The following is a 20,322-nucleotide window of genomic DNA, read 5'->3' on the forward strand; positions in this document are numbered from 1 at the left end:
AGGAATCTGATTATTAGAGATAAGAAAAAAATAGTTTCCTCTTGCTAGATCAACCCAGAACTCTTTCTAATAATACGTTATGTCAGCTTTGTCTATACATCTAAAAGTGATCTTGGATACTCCTTCCGGGTGCAGCTCTCACACATGAGAAATATTGGGATAGATATAGTCACAGGTGCATGGAAGTAGGTCTCTTGTACGTTGTCAGGAAGACCAGTGTATTTATGGCTATAAATGCAGTGATTTATTCAGGAGGTGCTGTGCATTTGGAAGAGTGGTGGGAGCTACTATACATTCTACTTTAAAAATGCCTAGCAGCAGGGATTCCCTACCATACATTTGGAACACTAATAATTACAGATGTAATTTGATATCTAACTAATCTCTCTATTATTAGGTCACTAGGAGTCTGATTATTATCTATTTCTCCCACAAATAATAGTGGGCACTAAATTGCATTCCAAATTGCAAGTGCAAGGAAGGAGTTCTTGACCTTAAAACTCTGCCTTTGTCAATAGGTTTCCCACTGCATATATTGGTGTTTCCCTGGATTTTAAAAAATCCTTTCAGTTCATTAAAAAATGCTACATTCATTTACTCTGATGGTCCATGCATTTCAGTTTTACAAAGTAATATCAGGACACAATGACGGTGAATATGCTCTAAGAATCTATATATAGGACTAGACTAGACCAGAGCTGACTAGCCTCGCCTAAGATAGAATAGAATAGAAAAAGAATAGACTAGAATGTGCTAATTTGGCTACAATGATTTTAGCTCCCTGTAACAAAACAAAACTAACAAAACATTTATATATGTAATATTGAATACAAATGTACTAATATTCACGCTCCAAGATTAAGTACACCTTGCATATAATTTCAGTCTGTAATGTCAATGGCTAACTAGCTTTTATGTACTAAGCCCTAGCCCCAGCTAGCAATTAGCAAAACCATTCATACTTTGCTTCCCACTGCTGTTTCATGACTGTGTTGCAAACTCATGCCCTTAAATCTAAGGTCAAACGTTCTCCCACAAAGTAGCAGCATTGCTTTTGTGTGACGAATGGATTATCTTTTGCATTGCAACAAGTTGCTCGCATGGCTAATATCTCATTTAGACAACACCAGTATCAGAATACAGACATCTCTAGTCTTACATTGAACTAAAATGTAGCAAATGAGTAGAGGACACATGCTATCTTTCCTCCCTCCCAGCAATGTTCCTATGGCAAGAGAAAGTATTTACTTCACTAAAACTGATCAGTTAAAATGTAATACAAATGCCAAATGTCTAGAGCTGCATTGATAAAACCTGCAGTCTTCTCACACAATGGCTACATCACAACTGCACTGTTAAATCGGAAAAAGACGCACAAAAGTTGTGGTATGCAAATTGCATATCGTTTTCCAATTTACTTTCGAAAGAGGCTCTGTCAAAATTTGGTGCATCTACACGGTTCCAAATTGTGAAAAAAGTGCTCTTTCAAGCCATCACTTATTCCTCATAGAACAAGATTTACAGGGATTCTGAAAAAGCGGACGCATTCCTTGGATGAGGGTGTTGCTTTTCCAGGATACTGGAGGTATCTTGATAAAGTAATGCGGTATAGACATACCCAAAAAAATGGAGGCTAGGCCAGAAAATTTTTCAAGGACTTACTATATGCTTATGTTGATCAGATGCACATGAGAAGTAACACTTCATAGACACAGCAATGGAGGAGAGCCAAAAAAATGTCACAGAACATCCATGAATTGCTATGGATCTAGCATTTGATGTAAAACTGAAATGAGAAACATAAATTAAAGGATACATAATTCCTTCAGTAAATTAAAAAACTAAATTCTATATTGCTTTCTGAAGCCTGCAAGCTATCTAGAGCAAATGATTAGGAAAATGCTATAAAATTGTTCTTAAATTATACCTAGTTCAAAAGTCCTAGCGCCTACATGAGATCATGGCCTTTAGGAAAGGAATTAGATTTAAGCATTCACAAAACAGACAAATAATATTATTTTGCCGTTGTGTTTAGTGTGAAAGAAAGACAGAGTCCTGAAGCATGGGGCATGTCTACACAGCAGGGGTAAAGCTGAAATAAGCTTCGCAACTTGAGCTACGTCAATTGCGTAGATTAAGACAAAGTAGCTTATTTGGGCTTTTGGCGTAGTCTACATAATAGGGAGTCCAAGAAAGAGCACCTTTCCTCTGACTTCCCTTACTCCTTGTAAAATGAGGGTTACAGGAGTCAGAGTAAGAAGTCTTAGCTCAATATTATTTCGACATTATGTCAAAATAACTGCTTGTAGTGTAGATGCAGACTATGTTATTTTGACATAATGTCAGTTATTCTGAAATAACATTGCTGTGTAGATGTACCCCTAAGGTCCTCTGTTTATTTAAAGGACAAAGAAGGTAGAAATCAGTGCTGTAGAATCTTCCAGAGTATGTTTCCTTCCCCTACCCTTGAGTGGGGAAGAGGGAAGGATGATTTTGTGATTAAGGCAGAGACGGGCAATCTAGGTTAGTCAGTGGCCTGCATAAGTGGCCCTCTTTAAACTCAGGGGCCAAAAAAATTCTGTAACCAAGACAGACTCCTGTGACAGGGTACATTTGCAAACTGCACTTAAGTACCTAGAATTTGTGAGGTGTGCTGATTGACTCTCACAGTCAATGGGCATCTGATGAAATGAGTTATAGTTCATGAAAGCTTATGCTTCAATACCCTAATAAACTTGTTAGTCTTTAAAGTGCCAGCAGACTCCTTGTTTTTACAGTCAATGTTGTATACAATGAGGATGCACCTCACTTTATGCATGTGTCACTTTAGAAATACTGCTAGGAAAAACGGCAGACAAAAAACCCAACAGATTTTGGCAACACCGCTCATGAGTAATGGTAAACAAAATGTCTCCTGGGCCACACATGGAACCCTGATGGGTTGCATGTGGGTTAAGGCACATCATACCATTCCTGAATTAAAGAAAAACACATGAACAAAAATGTATAGAAAAACTATAATGTTCTGGTGTTTACTCATGTCTGGTACATGTCAATACATGCATCTGAAAATCTGCCAGAATGTAGGTTTCTTATACACCAATGAAAATATTTGTTAAAACTTTTCTAGGTTGAAGGTTAGTGCTTTGCAAATGGAAGACAAATAATATTGAATTAGGTATCATATCGTCAGGAACACAAGTATCCTGAGGCATTGTCAATGCAACTCAGTGACACACCTGTCTTGAAACTATTCAGTGGTTCTAATTTGTGAAATGCTTTCCCCTTTTAGGAAAATACCCAATACAGGCTTAGCTGAGATGAGTCAAATTAATTTATTTTTTTATTTATATCATACTGGAATAGGAATCTCATAGTATGAAGGGCTAGAGTATTAACTCACACAGTGCCACCTTTTCATTGGCCTTCCCCCCTCCCACCACCACCATCTCTTTATGGCTGCAAGATTGCCTAGCACAAAGTATACATAGTTACATACTGTCATAGCAACTACTGACAGTCCCTGGAGAACACACTAATCATACAAGTGACATAGCCTCATACTCACTCCATAAATAGGATATCCTTACTCCTGGGCAGTCTGTTCCTTTCTCCTTGTGAATCCATAACTGGCATTGACATAAAAGGGAATTTGGACTGCATAGAGAAAGAGATCCCTATAGACAATGGAGATTTAATCCATTGTATTCACCACTTTTCATTGTTTCATCATATTTAAAATGCTACATCAGGCTCTATTTCACCTTCAACTGAAAGGGTGGGAAGAGAGCTCAGAACATTGTTGTAAAATTTGATCAACATATGACCTACCAGGGATGTGATCAATGCCACAACATGAAACAGGAGGTGGCACGAGAATGCTCTGTGTTTAAGTGCATGGTGATAACTTTCTTTAGCAATTTACTGACAAAAGAAGAGTCAATAGCTGTGAAATTCAACATCATCTTTGTCATTTAGGGCTCCGTTATACTATCTTCATCTTTCTTCTGATTTAAATTGAACTGTTTTTCAATGTCAAATGAGAGGTTTAATGCCAATGGAAATCTACCTGGCTCTAGGAAAGTAGGAGACATATATCCCAAATTGGTAGGATCCTGAAAATAATTTATAAAAAATGGAGGCAAGATATAAAAGTTATATATTAAATAACATATTTCTAGAACTAATATGATCTATATTATGCCTCTTTGATCCACATCTGTGGGGCAGACTTTCTGTACACAGATCTCCCACCTTTGCAAAGAAAGGTTGGGCTCAGCTGTTTCTTTGCCATTATTTCCCCTCCCCCCATCTCTCAGAAATACAAAGAGCTTTCAAGTAAGCATGGGCAGGAAGACAGGAGGAGGTGTGGAGCATAGTTAGGGGTGGAAGCACAGAATAACCCATGCACACATGGTAAGGAGTCACTTCTGAAGATAATAGAACCTGATACTGTGAGTTCTTTACTGGAGAGTATGATCTGAGGGAATCTTACAGATTTTCCTCCTCTCTTGACTCCATCTTTTTTTTTTTTTCTGGGGGAAGGGACGAGTGAGTTATTAGTAACACTTTACATGATTTAAATTAACCATGATTTAAACTAACATGATGAAACTTTCTGAAGAAGTTTTTTCAGAAGATCTCTTCCAGAAAAGCTTCTTCCAAAAGAAGCCTGCACTTTACACGTAGCCTTAGTCACTTTTCTCTGCTGTCTCTCATTTTATACAGACACAGTGCTGAAGTGTTTTGAGTTACAAACACAATATAGGCAATATTTAATCCAAATAAAAAGATTGTGTCTTTGGAATTCTAAATGAAAAGTGAAATATTTGTTTTTAAGCTTAGCTTTTGAAATAAAAACCTTTAGTTTTACAAAACCAAATTGCGGGCTCTATTTAGGCTAAAGAACTGACAACCTTATTCACCAGATCCTTTCAGATTGGAGTGTTTTTATACAGCTAACTAAATACCTCCAAAGTCCTGTCTCAGAGTATGTTGTGTAAAATGAGTCTTACTATCTAACTACAAACATTTGGCAATAAATTCACCCCCATTTGATGCACAGGAAAGTAAATTAAACTCCTTTAACATTGATAACTACTAAGCCTCAAATTTATTCACTTCCAGGGCACAAATTTATTCACTTCTGCCTGGCATGAGATGGGTTAACAAAGGCATGCTCCTGTCAATCATGGTCATCATTCAAACCAAATCACTACAGAGATTAGATTTGCACTGTTCCTTAAAATCCCTGATTATTTGCTCACCAGATATAACACAACATAGCATATGAATTGAGACTGATCCTTTATGTAATTCTGCTATGTTTATTCTCTTATTAAATATTTGGGGAGTAGGATAGGCTGTGGGATAGCTTCTCTTGGTCGATACATGTATAACCAAACCATCGCCTTGCAAATTGTAAAATATGATTGCATTTGAGATATCGATAGCCTAAGGGAAGTTCTGGATAATAGAGAGTCATAATTAGAATTCCCATGTATTTGATCTGATATCATTTCCATCAATGTCACAGAAATATGAGTGGTTGTGAATTTCAGCGTCATCATTGCCCCTACAAACTGATTTATACACTTCTAACTTTGGACACATGAAGGGCAAAGAATTCATGCCAAAAAATTCCAATCAGACAGCTCCTTATCCTAAGGGGGGGATGCTGAAATTTATAGTAGTTCAAGATTTAACAGTTTCGGTTGGTAGCACATGACCTACTTATGTTTATGCCCAATCCATCTACTTTTAATCAAACTGCTCCTTTATCTGTAAATCCCTAATCACAACATGTAGGATGTGTGGATCCGTTCATAAGAAATTTTTGCAGGAAAAGAGAATCTGGACAGATAACGGTTTTATTGCTAGTGCGCCTGGCAGTAGCTCTAACACCTCATTTATTCCAGATTTATATAGGTCCACTGTGTAGATATGTGGGGAGAGATGAGCATATAACAGCTATATTAACAGAATGTGCAACCACAAACTGTATTTGATGCTCAATATCAAGTTAAAAGGATATTGATCAAACTATCCCAATTTGGAATGAAAACAATTATCTTGCTGGCATTTAGTTTTCCATGGGGCCTGATTCTTTGCTCTGTTACACTGGCTTTACATCTGTGTAATGGAATGCAATTTCAACATGACACTGGTATAATAGGGAGATGACTCAACCCATAGTCTTCCAAAGAAAATGGTAGTAACCCAGCTGTACGGTTAATTTAAAGCTTTAATGGACAAAATACTACTACTGGGACCACTCCTGTATTGGCTATTCCAGCAAAATAGGGCAAAAAAGACAATAAATAAAACTGAATATGTCTTTTCCATCTCTAAATGTTGTGATAACATTAATTTCTATGTAAACTAGTCCGATAAACAGTTGTGTGGAATATACAAACTAATTAGTCCCCAATATCAGAAGGAAATGGACTTACCAAATGGACGTTGTAATTCAAATTCTCTTAAAAGGTTTTCTTTCTGCCCTAAATATAATTCTGCATACACAGTATATGCATGCAAAAGTTTGTTAAAATAGCTCATGGAAAAGAGGAATTAAAGCAATAGTAAGTTAGTCTGCTACAGAGATTTTGAAAAGTATGTGTTGTTAGTAATGGGAGGTCCAACCCTGTTTAAGGCATTCTGAGTACCAATTTGACAGAGAGATATTCCTTGTGTTCTTTTATTGCCTATTTTAAAAGTTATAATAGTATATACTTTTCTCTCTGAGTAAAGACTGTTATTGTGTTATATACCACTGCTAAAACAAGAGGTTCTGAAATTAATTTTGTCAAAAGGTGAAAGTAATTTCTCAAATAAAAAAATTCTTCTACGGGAAGGATGCATTTTACAGTTTTCTACTGAACTGCTGACCAACTTAACAACAATAACAAAGCAAAACAAAAGCCTCTTCATTAAGCACTGTGGCACAGAGCCAGAGGTAGACATTTCAAAGGTCACTGTTGGGCATATACCAATCTGATACAAATAGTTAAATTATATGGTTTGAAAGGGCTTTTATTTATTCTTTTATTCATATAGGTGTGATCCAACATTCATGCAGTTTTCACTCTATAGCCATCTGCATAATTAGATAACTTTGTTTTTAAACTTGCCTTTTTCATTTCATTTTAAAGGAACTGAAATGTGGGCTGGACAATAACCCTTTTGAAATGCATAATTGTATATAAATGAAAAAAGTGAAATTCATTTTCTATGGTCACTTGGGAGGAGAAAATGTCTCAGGTGACATTTGAAACATTTAAAACAAGACTGGGTGATTTACAGAGGACAATCCTGAGCTAGATAGGATGACCTAGAAGGTCTTCTCCACCTCTCTCTTGTATAATTCAGTTAATATGGGGCTAAATCAGTAAAGAGAGATACAATATGTATATGGAACATTACTATATTTGGTTGGAGTTTTCTATGTGATCCAGATCAAACATTGGATGTACTGATTTGACACAGCCTTAGGCATTTTTCTATGCTTATTATTTATCATAAAGCAATCATTAACTTTTTCAACTGATATGACTCAAGAAAGAAAATTTCATCTTATGGAGCTTGTAAATAGCCTTGAAGCCTAGTTAAGATCAAGGGGATAAGACCAAAAGCTATCACAGGCAAAAATCCAGCTCAGCCATTTCTTTCAAGGGGCTGGCTCATGAAAATAAGGCAAACTGTCCCTAAGTAACTATCTCCTCTGAAATTCTGTCACAGACACTGGTGTAAAGTAGCACTACTGAAACCTTTCATTAGGGTTGCAAGTGTTGTTCACACTCAGGAATGCCTCCACTCCCAACACCAAAAACAAAATTAGAATAAAATGCTAAAATACTGCTGACAAAAATTTCTACTTTCATAAACACTCCCTCTCTTCAACTAACATTATTTCATATACAAAATAGGTCACTAACATTCAGATTGCCAATGAAAAAATAACCCAGGCAACTTTGTAAACCTAAGGCCTTGTCTACGTACAACTTTTGTACAGCCGTTGGTTGGGGGTTGGTATTACACTGAAATATTTGTAGAACCCCAAGGGTGTGTCTAGACTACAGGGTTTTTTGAAAAAAAAAATAGCCGTTTTTCAAAAAAACTTCACCTGCATCTAGATTGCAGCCACGTTCTTTCAAAAATAAATCGAAAGAATGCGGCAGGTTTTTTTGGTCACGGTAAACCTCATTTTATGAGGAATAACGCCTTTTTTCGTAAGTACTCTTTCGAAAAAAAGGTGCTATTGAATGCAAACTGTGCTTTTTCAAAAGAGAGCATCTATACTCTCTTTTGAAAAAGCGGCTCACTTTTTCTAAAAATCTGCTTGTAGTCTAGATGCTTTCTTTCGAAGGAGGCTTTTTCTATTCTTTTGAAAAAGCTTCTTTCAAAAGAAGCTTGTAGTCTAGATGTCGCCCAGGTGTGGACACAGTAATATCAGTATAAATATGCCTAGGCCCAGTATAAGTTGCTCCCCTGCTTGTCTGGGCACATGTATGTTAGTATAACTGCAGTCACACTAGGGAAACTGTGGTGCTTTAGCTATACTAGTATAAAATCAACTTGCCTATGTCTGGGTAGCAAGATTGAAACAACAGTCCAAAAAAATTGCGACATCGTTTTTCATCTATAGAGTTTTTCTTAGCAAGTCTATGTATCATTTTCTAGAGTGTCTACTAAATCAATCATCAAAAGTAAGGCACAAAATCCAGATGGTATGTTTGTAATGCTGACCTAAGGCACAGTTCGACTAATATTTATGAGAGTGGAGGTATACATAGAAGACTTGGGTCTGTGGTCTAGAAACTTACAGTAAAGAAACAAATATACATATTTTGTGTAGGGGTTGTGTTTTTACTGACAATATCTGTTTCTGATTTTTTTTAACAGTCAATAACTTTAGCATGAGAGGTTTTGTCGAATGATTCATGGAGACATGCTCGAAACATATATTTATATAATACCTTTACTGTAGATCTGTTTTAATTGTTACTGCAGTTGCTTTTCTTCTGTGTGAAGAAAGTACAGATGAGCTAAAGTGAGGGAAATGTTTGTAATTTTTAACCATTTTACCCTATGATCGCTAAATTGTAGTCAAGCTGCAGTCTATAACCCTGGGTATTGGTATCTTTCTACCTGTATCATGCATATCTATATCAAATACTAGAGCACATTCAATCAGTTCTGCATCCCACCCAAGTAACTCTTATGCATGCAATGATTCCAGTTTACTTCTATGAAATACCCAAATATCTAATAACTATTGGTGTGACTACATGTTGTAAGACTGTGCCTTTGATTAAGAAGTGTAACATTTTCCTTGCTCTGATTTAAAGCTTTCCATATTTTTTTTGATTAATCAGTGATATCAGCTGCCAACTTCAGTACAGAAAGACATCATCTTACAATGTGAGTCTGTTTCAGTCCTCATAAGGTGCTGATAATGCTTTCCATACAGGGATCTGACCTTTCCTGGCTTTAATGGATCATGTAATATTTGTGTACAGTTTATAATAGCTGCTGTGGGAGAAGTACCTAGCACTGGCTTGCACAGGCATTGCTGTAGGCAGAAGTCATTGCAAATAGAGGCCCAATGACTTTATGAAGATTTTTTTTAATGTCAGGGTGTGGCATTTTTTAAATCACATGGCCTAACCCTGCACTTCTCGCTCAAATTTATTGAAGTTAATGGGAATCTGGCTTGAGCAAAAAGCACAGAAAAAGGCTGTTGGCTTATTTCATTATGTCAAGAAAGGCAATTGATTGGATGTCTGTCAGTCTGGGAGTTGTTTTATTTTTATAGAATCCCAATTAAATTATCCAAAATACTCAGTTAAAATAAAGAGCCTTTTGCACAGAGGAGAAATCATCTCCGTCTCACCTCCTCTCCCCCTTTTCTGGCCACCTCAATCCAAATAATTTTAATATGATACTATGTTGGGAAGAACAGTGATAAAAGGAACCTCTCCTGCTTCCTCTTACTCAGGATTGGGCCCCACATGAGTATGGATTTGCAGGATCAGATCCTAGATTATAATGAGTATTTAAAGGTTCTCACCCCAGATATCTTTCAAAATAATGCTTTTTGTTTTAATATCTGTGACTGTGGTCTTTAACCAATAACTGTCAGAGAGAATTACTATATTAATTTATCAGTTGAATAGCTGGCCAGTCATTAATAATTATGAAGGTGGCCTTTTGACTTCAAAGACATGGCAGAATATTTTCTGTGACCTTTCAGTACTTGTGCTCTGCAGGGCCAGATCCTGCAATGTGACAGTCAGCTCTTGTGAAATGCAGAGCACCTTCGCCTTGCATGAACTTCAGTGGTGTGCTGTACTGTGCTCAGCACCTTGCAGAATTTAACTGCCCAAATGGGCCTGATCCTGCATCCTTTGAAGTTTATGAGAGTTATCCCTAAGCAAGTTTTGATGGATCAGTTTCAATTGCAATGTTCACTTGAATGAACCACAATGTCTGCACAATTATATAAACACATCCTCATATTAAACTAAGTTAAAGAAGGTTTCTATTAAAATACATTAATAACATGGTACCAATTTGAGGTAAAATATAGCTAAGACCTTTAAGCAGCAGAACTACAAGCATAGGATTTCTTTCTTCTTTTTTAAAAATATTGTTTACAGAACTCTTTATGCATCATTAAGTTTTCTGGAGTCCTGACCATAGCATGATGGATTTGTTTTAATAGGTTGCTGGTGTTTAGTTTTGATTCACTTCAAAGAGGCATGTCAGAAGGAGGAAAATAAAGGCAGTTAGTTACAAAAATCACAAGTAAAAAATTAGAGAGAATACGAAGGTTCCTCCAGCTTTGCCAGCAATTGAAAATAACAATGTTTATTGTATTTATACAAAATTGAAGTGTTTGATGTAACTAGAATATATTTGGTTTAAGAGATCATATATTTTATTTAAAATATTTGTCATGGGCTTAATGATGGTGAGTTTTTTTAACCTGATTGTTTTAATAAAACAGTTCTAAAAAGGAGTAGGGTTTAATAATTGTGCGTAGCGGTCATTTTTCTTTGTCAGTTAATTGAAAGGATTAGGTCAAACATTGCTAAAGGGGAAATAAACCTAGTGTTTTCAATGTATGCTAATTTAGCCTTCTTTAAAATACTAACTTTACTTCTGTATCTTTCTGCTCTCTCTAAATAAGGAACACAAATATTTCCCATAAGCAAATGCAAATCTATATACAGTATTTCTAGCATAAATATGAGCTCTTTTAATTTCTTTAGTACATAAATTAAAAGGAAAAACATGGCAAAGCTCCTGATTAAAGACTTCTCAAGGGGAGGGACAAGGGGGAAAAACACCTAAAACCACCATATTAGCAAGCAATAATGCACCAAATATAATCTGGAACATGCCAAACAATGGCATCCACCCACCTAAGAAATGTACTAACATAAATCCTCAATTGCTGTTAACAGTAATTAACTAAAACATGAAATATGAATGTGGATACAAGCAAGAGACAAATTAGTATAGAGAAGCTGTGTTTAATAATCCCCTAAAAGAGACCATCTGTTTATAAAGACCCCTTTTTCCTTGATCTCTGACATGTACTCATAATATAGACACAGCTGGATTTTTTTTCTTTTTGAAAATACCCTGATACTATAAACTCCTACCTACAGTATATCTGGTCTGAGTGTTTGTCTCAAGTTTCATTTATTATGTAAGCACTCTGGGGCAATAAAATTTCACTTACAATCAGCAGACTTTGGAGAATGTATTAAACCATCGGATTGGCTGCACTGCTTTCTTTATTGGCATTGGACAGTACTTGATTGATTGATTGATTTTTTAATACTGAATATATTCTCAATGCTATCTTAAACAGCTGTCTTGATGCCTTTTATTCTCTAAATTACACGTACTTATTTGGAACTGGATTGGTTTTGTTTGTTTATTTGTTTAAAAAGTTGTAAAAATACATTACCAATAGAGGACACTACTTTGGGAAGATTTCAAAAAAGTTGGGTGACTTCGGCATATCAAAAAACAAAGCAGTTCATATGTTCTGTTTTCAATCAACTTTAGAGAAGAAGAGAGGAAAAAACACACACCATTGATCCTACACTTCTCACAGATAGAGGTCACTAATGGACTGAATTTGAATCAGTGTGGTAGAAACCACAAAGTTATATGAAAGAAATATAGTGAAAAATGAACTCATTTTGAGATTAAAGAAGAAGTAACAGACATGATTAAGAGGAAAAGCCCTCACCTTCACACAAACAATATTCCTCTAAAGGTACCCTATTTTCAGTTTGTTCCACAAAAAGTGCAGTAATGGAAAAACTCTGATATTGTGCATATTTGAACTCACGCTTGTTTTTCAGTTTGTAAACCACAGTTTTCCTTTTTCTTCTGTTAAGAGGTATGGAAAAATCAAACCTGATAAGATACTACACTTTGAAGATCTGCTATTTTAAACAATTCAAAGCTAGTTCATTCTTGACTCTGGACTGAAACCATAGCCCATGTAATGCAGATTCCAACTGAGAGGGTATTTGGTTGCTTTAGGGAGATATGTGCTTAAATCCTAAATCAAGCTATCCAATAGGCCAGGATATTAATGTGACTTGTAACAGTGGCTCAGATTAGATCCAGACAGAGGCAAACCCAGATAAAATAGCATCATAAGAAATATAGTATGTGGGGGGGGGGGGATCTTTTTTAGAATACCATGTACATTCCAACTCAAATCATCTTTGTAACAGCCTGGGACTTTTGAAAACTGTGAGGAGTGTTCTTCTGAGCACAGACAATTTTACAAGCACTACTTTAACAAAGGGATTGGAATTGCTTCATTCGCACAGTTTGTGGCCTACATGATGTTCTTTTACTTTCCTTGCTCCCCAGTCAGGAGGGAGAATAGCAATTTAGTAGGTAAATCTACAAATGGAGAAGGTGTGTATGTAATGTCCCCTCATAGCCCTGTAGCAGGGGCTAGTTGCATAGATATTTTTGCAATGTTTCATTGTGGGTTCTTTTTATTATCATTTTCAAGAGTTACATCAGCCTGGAATAATTCAGTATTGTATTTTTAATACTATACACTTTTCAAACAAAAAAAGGGGGGGAGGTGTTGGTGCACTACCTTTCAATTACTTTGGGAAAATGTCAGAAAGCTAACCCCTTCCGCCCCCCCCCCCCACACACACACTTTCATTTCCATATATAGAGCCCTCTCAAGTGACTTTCCTCTAAATCCATGACTAAATAAAAAATGCCTTTGGGTAAAAATCGTATCAGTCAATAAAGCCATGAATGAGGTGCATGAGAGATTTGTGGGGATTTATTTCTAGGTAAAGACTGTAGGATTTGGCTCCATATATTAGATCAAGCTTAAAATCTATTAGATTCCATTAGTCTGAAAGCTCACAGAAGTTAGATTCAGTAAATAAACGCATGTGTGTGTGAGAGCGAGAGAGAGACTGGGTTTGGTGTCTATCCCGCTTCCTAGAAAAATACAGACAGCCTCTTTTCTGTATAGCGGCGGTTCTGCATGACCAAAAGCAGCATCTGAAGAAATCTAATCAGCACCTTCCACACACTGCCCAGGCAGTTAGTCGGATATGTGCCTTTGCCTTTATTAGCTTAGTGTAAGCCTTAAAATATGGTTGCTCCATTACAATTAATCAAATGCTTCTGTTGACGGATTCCCACTCGGAAGAGAAAGTAGATAGCTTCTCCCTTACTTTGCAGCTGGTGTTTTGTTTTTAGCCTCACATAGTGGAGAGGTGTGTTTTTTTAATCATCATGGTTTGGCGATTTACATTAGAGGCTGCTGTCTGTTTGGAAGATTCGATGCAATTGTTTCTCTCTTGCTCTCACTCATCCACCCACCCCTGTTCGTGTCGCTATAAATAGGAATCCTATGGATTTGGATGCTTATACAGTGGGTTCCCTTTCCCACTCTGTTCATTTGGATTTCTTAATGCTGGTCGGCAGTGAGCGATCTGCCACTTCTTCCGAGTTTGGCTCATCTGTTAAAGTTCCAGATGCCAAAAGTCCCCCCCCCCCTTAAATAAAACTCCCACTCCTAACGATTATAACTTCAAACGTTCGTCTCTACAAATCTTCAAGGTGTTTCCTTGAAATCTCTATATCATGGAGAGGTTAGGGCGCATAAAGGAGCGGTTGGGAGGGAGGCTGTCTTTTGTATGGATGCTCAAATGGTAGTGGACAACCTATAATCATTAAAATTATTTGCGACCCGGAGGGGGAACGCTTTGAGATCCACTAAAAATACACTCCGACCGAAATACACCAACGCCATGGAACTTGCACTGAAATTCACGAACCGGTGTAAAATAACCGAGCAAGCCTCCTGACACTTGTCACATACCATTCATAAATGTGGTGGTGGTGGGGGGGGGGTGTCGTCTCTCTCTCTCTCTCACACACACACACACACACACACACACACACACACACACACACACACACACACACACACACGGTCTCTGAGATGGATGATGATATTTCGAGCACAGAACTCGATCCTGGATCATTAACTTCTTACCTTCTTTTACTGAGCTCGGGGCTGGGGTAGCTGACAACTGCTGGGGAAGCGGACTTAGCAGAGAGCAACGAAATCCCATCTGTACCTGGCAGGGCTGGGAGTCCTTCTCCGGCACCGATCATAATCCGCCTCTGCGCCTTTCGCCCCCCACGCCAAAACTTTGGCTGCAGCTGACGGTGCTTCTCCTTGCGGGTGGCCGGGCCGCTCGCCTTTTGCGGTATCCAAAGTGGTGCGGGCGAAAAGCTGCCGGAGCCCGAGCCCAAGCCCGCCCTGCAGGCTGCTGGTCCCCGCAGGCTGGCGCTTGCCTGTGCCTTCTCGGAGCGCTCCCTTCCCCTTCTCTCGCCTTCCTCCCCTAGGAGGCAGCGGCACCATCCTCCCCCTTTCTCCTCCACCTCCTCCTCCAGCGCGCTGCCCAGGGCACTGGCATCCCCGGCGCACTTTCTCCCCTCGCGTCTCCCCCTGCCTGCCCTCCCGCTGGCCGAGACTCAGGAAGGAAGGAAGGGCGGGAGAAGCCGAAGGAACCCGACCAAGCCCGGTAGTTTTCTCCGCTGGAGACGAGGAGAGGCTCACAGGAGGAGGAGGCGCAGAGACCCAGGACTGTGTGAAGTCTCAGGGGAGACCGCAGGGACACGTCTGTGTGAGTATCTGCCTGTCTCTCCAGCTCTCCTCGCCCCGCGCTTGCTCTCAGCTCGGGCTGCGGGTTGATCTCAGCAGTAATGATGCCTCAGATCTGACTATTCCCTGCTAATGTAAGTCGTGCTTCCCCCCTCGCTCTCCCCCTCCCTGCCTGACACCCCAGGGAGATGTTTACAGTAATGAATTCAGTTGATAGCCACCCCCCCCCCCTCACCCCTCCCAGAGTCCCTCCCACATTTCTAGTTTAAAGAATGCTTGGAAGGCAGCGCAGGGCTGCAACCTAAAGCTTTCCAAGAGGCAAAGTCAGCCGCTGGGGCTTTTTTTTTAACCCATTCCCCGCCAAACGTCGTTTAGCGAGCCGGGTCTGCTACTCCAGCAGAACGCGCTCCATGGCGCTGGCCTTGCGAAGGGATGCGGGCCGCTGTGTGGGGTTAGTTGTTTTAATCGCCAAGAGGGGCTGTCCTTGCCGCCCTCTCGCCAGATCGCTGTGCAAAGGAGGTAGCACTGGCAACACAGCCACGGAGGCTATTCTTGCATAATGTGTTCCTGCTTCTCACCCCCTAGTTAGGAATAAGGGCAGCGTATGATCCTTTTCCTATCTGAGGGCTGTAGGATAATATCAGCGGGGGATATTTGAAGTAAAAGAAACTACCGGGGCAAGAGATCCAAATGTAAAAGTGTCCAAATTATAATAACCCTCTACACCAACATGGCGTTATTTCACGTGCATACAAGCATTTACGATTTCTCTCTTTGTCCTTCTCTGCGAACTTTTGTCTAGGAAATAACAACAAAGGACAATATCTTATCCTTTGGGAAAGAAAAGGATCTTTTTTAAAATACCTTGCTCGATTGCCGTCATCGGTCACCCAAGGCTTGAAAACTGCTGAAGAAATCTGAGGATGTATTTTATGGCCAACTATGTCTGGCCATACATATCAGATAAACCTCTTGCTGACGTTGTGTACGGAGCTAAGAATCTATTTAGAGATTTTTGCACATGTTCTGGATGGTCTGCATTACTTTCAGTGGGGAAGAAAATACAAGAAAATGCCTGCCTAGTTCATTAATAAGTGCTTGCTATGTTCTTAGAAGCTATGCTATTTAATTTTGAAGAACAAGTTACATTATAGACTTTCCTGAGGAGGGGGCGCAACCTGGAAAGTTTAGGACACAGGCTGTTTTAAGTTCTTGTAAGGGTAGGGAGAGCGGAAGGGGGGAGGAGGAGAGATAGGTGAATTTGATCAATGCCATGTGTCTTTTAGCCAGGAGAGGCAACTGAAGTTTCTCAGGCTTTATTTGTTCATTGCCTTTGGCTGCATTATCAACTTGACATTTCTGGTCATCGGTAGTTGAAAGCAAAGCCATTTGGCATGGGTTCTAAATCTTATCCTAAATTTACGTGGGGGTCTAAATTATTCCCCTAATTTCAAGGGCATATCTCATCCTCTTGTCACTTGATGGAGATGCTCTATCAGATGCAATAGAGATGGCCAGTGTTTAGAGACTGGATTTGTGTGTATAGCTGTGTCTCTCTCTTCACCTCCATCCCCTCCACACACACCACCAGCGGAACTTAGACTGTTCCTTCCGCGCGCCAACCTTTTCCCCACGCTGTAGCGCCCTTAAAGGTGTATCAAGACAACCTACAACCATAGCGCACTGAAACAGCCCGCAGCCGAGACAAGTTGTATTGCAGAAATGCGCTGAAAAGCGTGCCAAGGGGCAAATGAGGGGCGAAGGGCAGCCAGCCGGTACCATCTTGCCAGGCACTTTCCTCAGCGGATACAACATCAAAGCTCGCTGCTCACTGCCCAGTCCCGTAGGAGCTATTTTTCCGATCACAGTAGAAGCCGCCTGTGACCGCCACCACCCTGACCTTGATCTTGCTTCCAGATGACACATTTATCTGCACAGGTGCAGTGCAGCGACTGGGGGCTGAGGGGGGATGTGGGAAGACTGTAGCACGATGGGGAGGCTAGAATATCCTACCCCTCTGTAGAGACCGGGGGGAGGAGGAGGAGTTGTCTGCGTGATGGCAAACACCCCTAGCGGCTTGTTACCTTTTCAGCACAAGGGTGGTAGGTGTCTTGTCCAGGGTCCCCCAGGGATCAGTAGGATTCTGCTCACGAAGCGTGGTGGCCAGGGCTCAGAAGGGAGCCCTGTGCAAATCCGGGAAAACTGAAGCGCTGGGTTCAAGGCAGGGTGGAAATAATCACTGCTAACCACCGAAGAGAAGAGCTACTGCCATCAAACCTACTCCCTGCGTACAGCTTCACCTCGAGGAATCAAGGCAGCACCAGCCCTAAGGGGTTAAATCGGACCTAAACATTCCAGAGCATGAACAGAGTCTTTCAAAGCTGGATCCTGAGGTTTTTTTAAGGGCCAGGAGCCCTGGGGGTGGGAGGGGGCTTTTAAAGGTAATTATTTTAAAGTTCGTTTTTCTGAAGCTGCCTCGTACAAGGTGAGAGACATTTTCTCCTTGTGAACCCTACAAAAAGCTTTATTAAAAAGCTGTCAGTGGGACCGATTGCAAGGGAAGTTTGCCGTACTATATCCCCTACCCCAACCCTTGACAGAGCCGCTCTCACAAATGCCCGACTATAGGTGCTGGAAGTCGGGGTGCTGCAGCACCCCCCGACTTGAAGTAGTCTCCGTTATCTAGGGGGGTTACAGTTTGGCTCAAGGGCTCTCAGCAGCCTCACTTATAAACATTGTTGAGCCTGACTTGCCGAGATTTGCTTTGCAGAGCAATGTTCGAGCTTGCTGCTCTGACAATTCCCTAGTAGCCCTAAGGCTGGCTCCTCCGTCCCACGTTAAGGTCAAAGAGAGGTGCCGACTACACAGATCTCAGCTTCAGTTCATCCCATCCCAGAAGGAAAGATGCAACTGCCCCAGACTCCCAGCTGTTACCTGTTGAGGCGGAGGTTCCTCCCAGAGAGCTCATCCAAATCCTGCTGGGTCCGGCAGGTGGAAAGGAGAGACGCTTGCAGAAGCGCTAGCCTCCTGCATGGTACTGTTTGAGGGATCACCACCCAGGTCTCCTTTTTTCCATAGCTGGCAAAGGTCACCATCGCCCCAGCTTCCTCTCCATGAAAGGGGCTTTCGGAGCTGCTGTCCAGCTGGTCACTGACCTCTGGCTGGCATTGACCAGCCCACGGCTGAAGTGGTTAACCCGTCCCCCCTTCCCCGAGCGCTTCCAGCTCAACAAGGCTGAGCGATCTTATCGACGTGTGATCATTACTCACTGGTGACAGGCGGAGCTGCGGCGCTCCTAAGTGAGTGTGACAGCTCCCAGCGTGTGGCTGCCGCGCACCCAGCAGCCTCAGACTTGTTCTTCCTCAAACTGGGTCTCGCAAGCAAGTCTGCGGCTTAACCCTTCGCGGCCTCCCCGAGGAGCAGTCGCAGAGGTCACTGGGAAACCCCAACCCAGCAGGGCTTGCCCCTTGGAGGTCATCAGCAAAGTTGCTTGGCTTGCATCTTGTTGTAGCCGGTCAGTGTCTGTTCTTAGTTTGCTTTCCAGGAACAGCGGGCGTAGTAACTCCGGGGGCCGGGTTTAGCCTGGAAGCCAAACATTTCTTCTCTGGGTTGAGGAACTTGCTGGGTCCTCTAAGCAAAGCAGACCCCTGTGGGGCCATATCTTTTGTCCCGGGCTTGGGAAAGGTCGCAATTCTAGCGTGCAACCCTTCAGACAAGTCGTCCCCTTCCCGCACTCCCTTTGCTGTTTCGTCCTGTGTCCTCCTTCTGGCACGTTCCCCATTGAGGGGTGTGCTGGAGTCGATGGAAATACTGCTCCATTCAAAGTGCTGGCTTCGCCTTTTGGAGGGTTATTTATAATAGTTTCAACAGGGACAAGTCAAAGTACCCGCAAGAGAAAAGGGAAAGTCTCTCCCGGAGGCACTGCCAGTGACCAAAGAAAAGCCTTTACCACCATTAAACTTGAACATGTGAGAACATGTGTCCTTCACGGGGCGGGGGAGAGGGGGGAGGGAGAAGACAAGGTCATTTGGAAACGAGAAATAAGTCTTGGGTAAGTCGCAAATGCAATCGAGGGTGCGTGTTTGTGGGCTTTCAAAACTTGATTCCACCAGGCTCCAAGATCCTCCGGAACACTTCCACTGCTTTGCGAAGTTTTTAGACACCGAGAAAAGATAGAGAGAAAGGAATCCACAGGCAGACGCATTATCAACACTCCGCCGATTTGTAATGTGCATTTTAAAACTTTCCAATAGACGATCTTGGCGCCCTCCAAAGAACTAACATCAGCAGAAGGAAACCCATCAACTAAAAGTGGTCAAGATTCTGTAAGAAAATGTTTTCCTTAACTCCAGATACTCTGGTCAATACATCTAATCTGTTTTTTCTTTTCATTAAGCCTTTAAAACTAGACAAGACAAAACACAGAAGGGAATCATGCTGTATTTGCCAAGGAAGGGATCAAATATATCCCCCTCCCCTGCCCCCATCTCTTTAACTTCTTTGATTTAAACAACCCTCCTTGAAAGACCTTATAATGTGCAGGAAATATTCTTGATACAGTTATATGGTTTTTTTTAAAAGATGGTATAAGTAGTGTGATTATGCCGGAATGAGTGAAGTCTTACAATCATGATTATCATTTCCATCATCCCTCTTATGTACAAATAGGAAGCTTTCTAAACTGGAAAAATCAGACATCAATTCCCAGAGAAGCATTAAAAAGCAAGACAAGCACTACTCTGTAGTGGAATTGCTTGTAAGTCTCTCTGTTTTGCCAAGGTGGCAGCAAAACACAGGGTTAGGCAGATTGGAGGAACGCAAGAAACTTCAACATTTAAGAACACATTGTGGGTTAGCTAAGGAGTTAGTAACCTACCAGCTTTTAAAACCTCCCCCCACCGTAGCTTAGTGGGATTTATTTATTTATTTCCCTCCTTTGAATTATTAATCTTAGCTATAGCCTGATTGCTTGGACCTTAAACAGTGTCTTTTTCTAAAATTGATGAAGCTTTTTAAAATACAAACTGCTGTGTATGGTTGTAAAGGAAATCAACTGAAAGGGGGACACAGAAGTATACTCCTCTTAAGTTAACTGTGATTGTAAGTGGGGTTAGCCAAGTGATCCATACTAAAGG

The 20,322-nt window shown here is 40.7% G+C and overlaps 1 protein-coding gene across 12 annotated transcripts in view; it reads right to left on the minus strand.

Annotated features, from left to right (window-relative positions):
- FLRT2 (fibronectin leucine rich transmembrane protein 2) overlaps nt 1–19,133 on the minus strand; it is a 148,299-nt gene extending 129,166 nt beyond the window's left edge. For 4 of the 12 annotated variants that reach the window (XM_006112033.5, XM_006112037.5, XM_075926753.2 and 1 more), the window contains exon 1: nt 14,573–15,392. The gene's annotated coding sequence lies outside the window, so the exon portion shown is untranslated. Of the gene's footprint in view, nt 1–1,662; nt 1,787–14,572; nt 15,393–18,121 lie in introns of those variants that run through there. The other 8 variants (XM_006112038.5, XM_006112042.5, XM_006112034.5 and 5 more) reach the window with 4 other exon arrangements.
- Between the last annotated feature and the right edge of the window lie 1,189 nt (nt 19,134–20,322).

Source organism: Pelodiscus sinensis, chromosome 5 (assembly GCF_052426305.1).
Source record: "Pelodiscus sinensis isolate ZL-2025 chromosome 5, ASM5242630v1, whole genome shotgun sequence".
NCBI classification, from domain to species: domain Eukaryota; kingdom Metazoa; phylum Chordata; order Testudines; family Trionychidae; genus Pelodiscus; species Pelodiscus sinensis.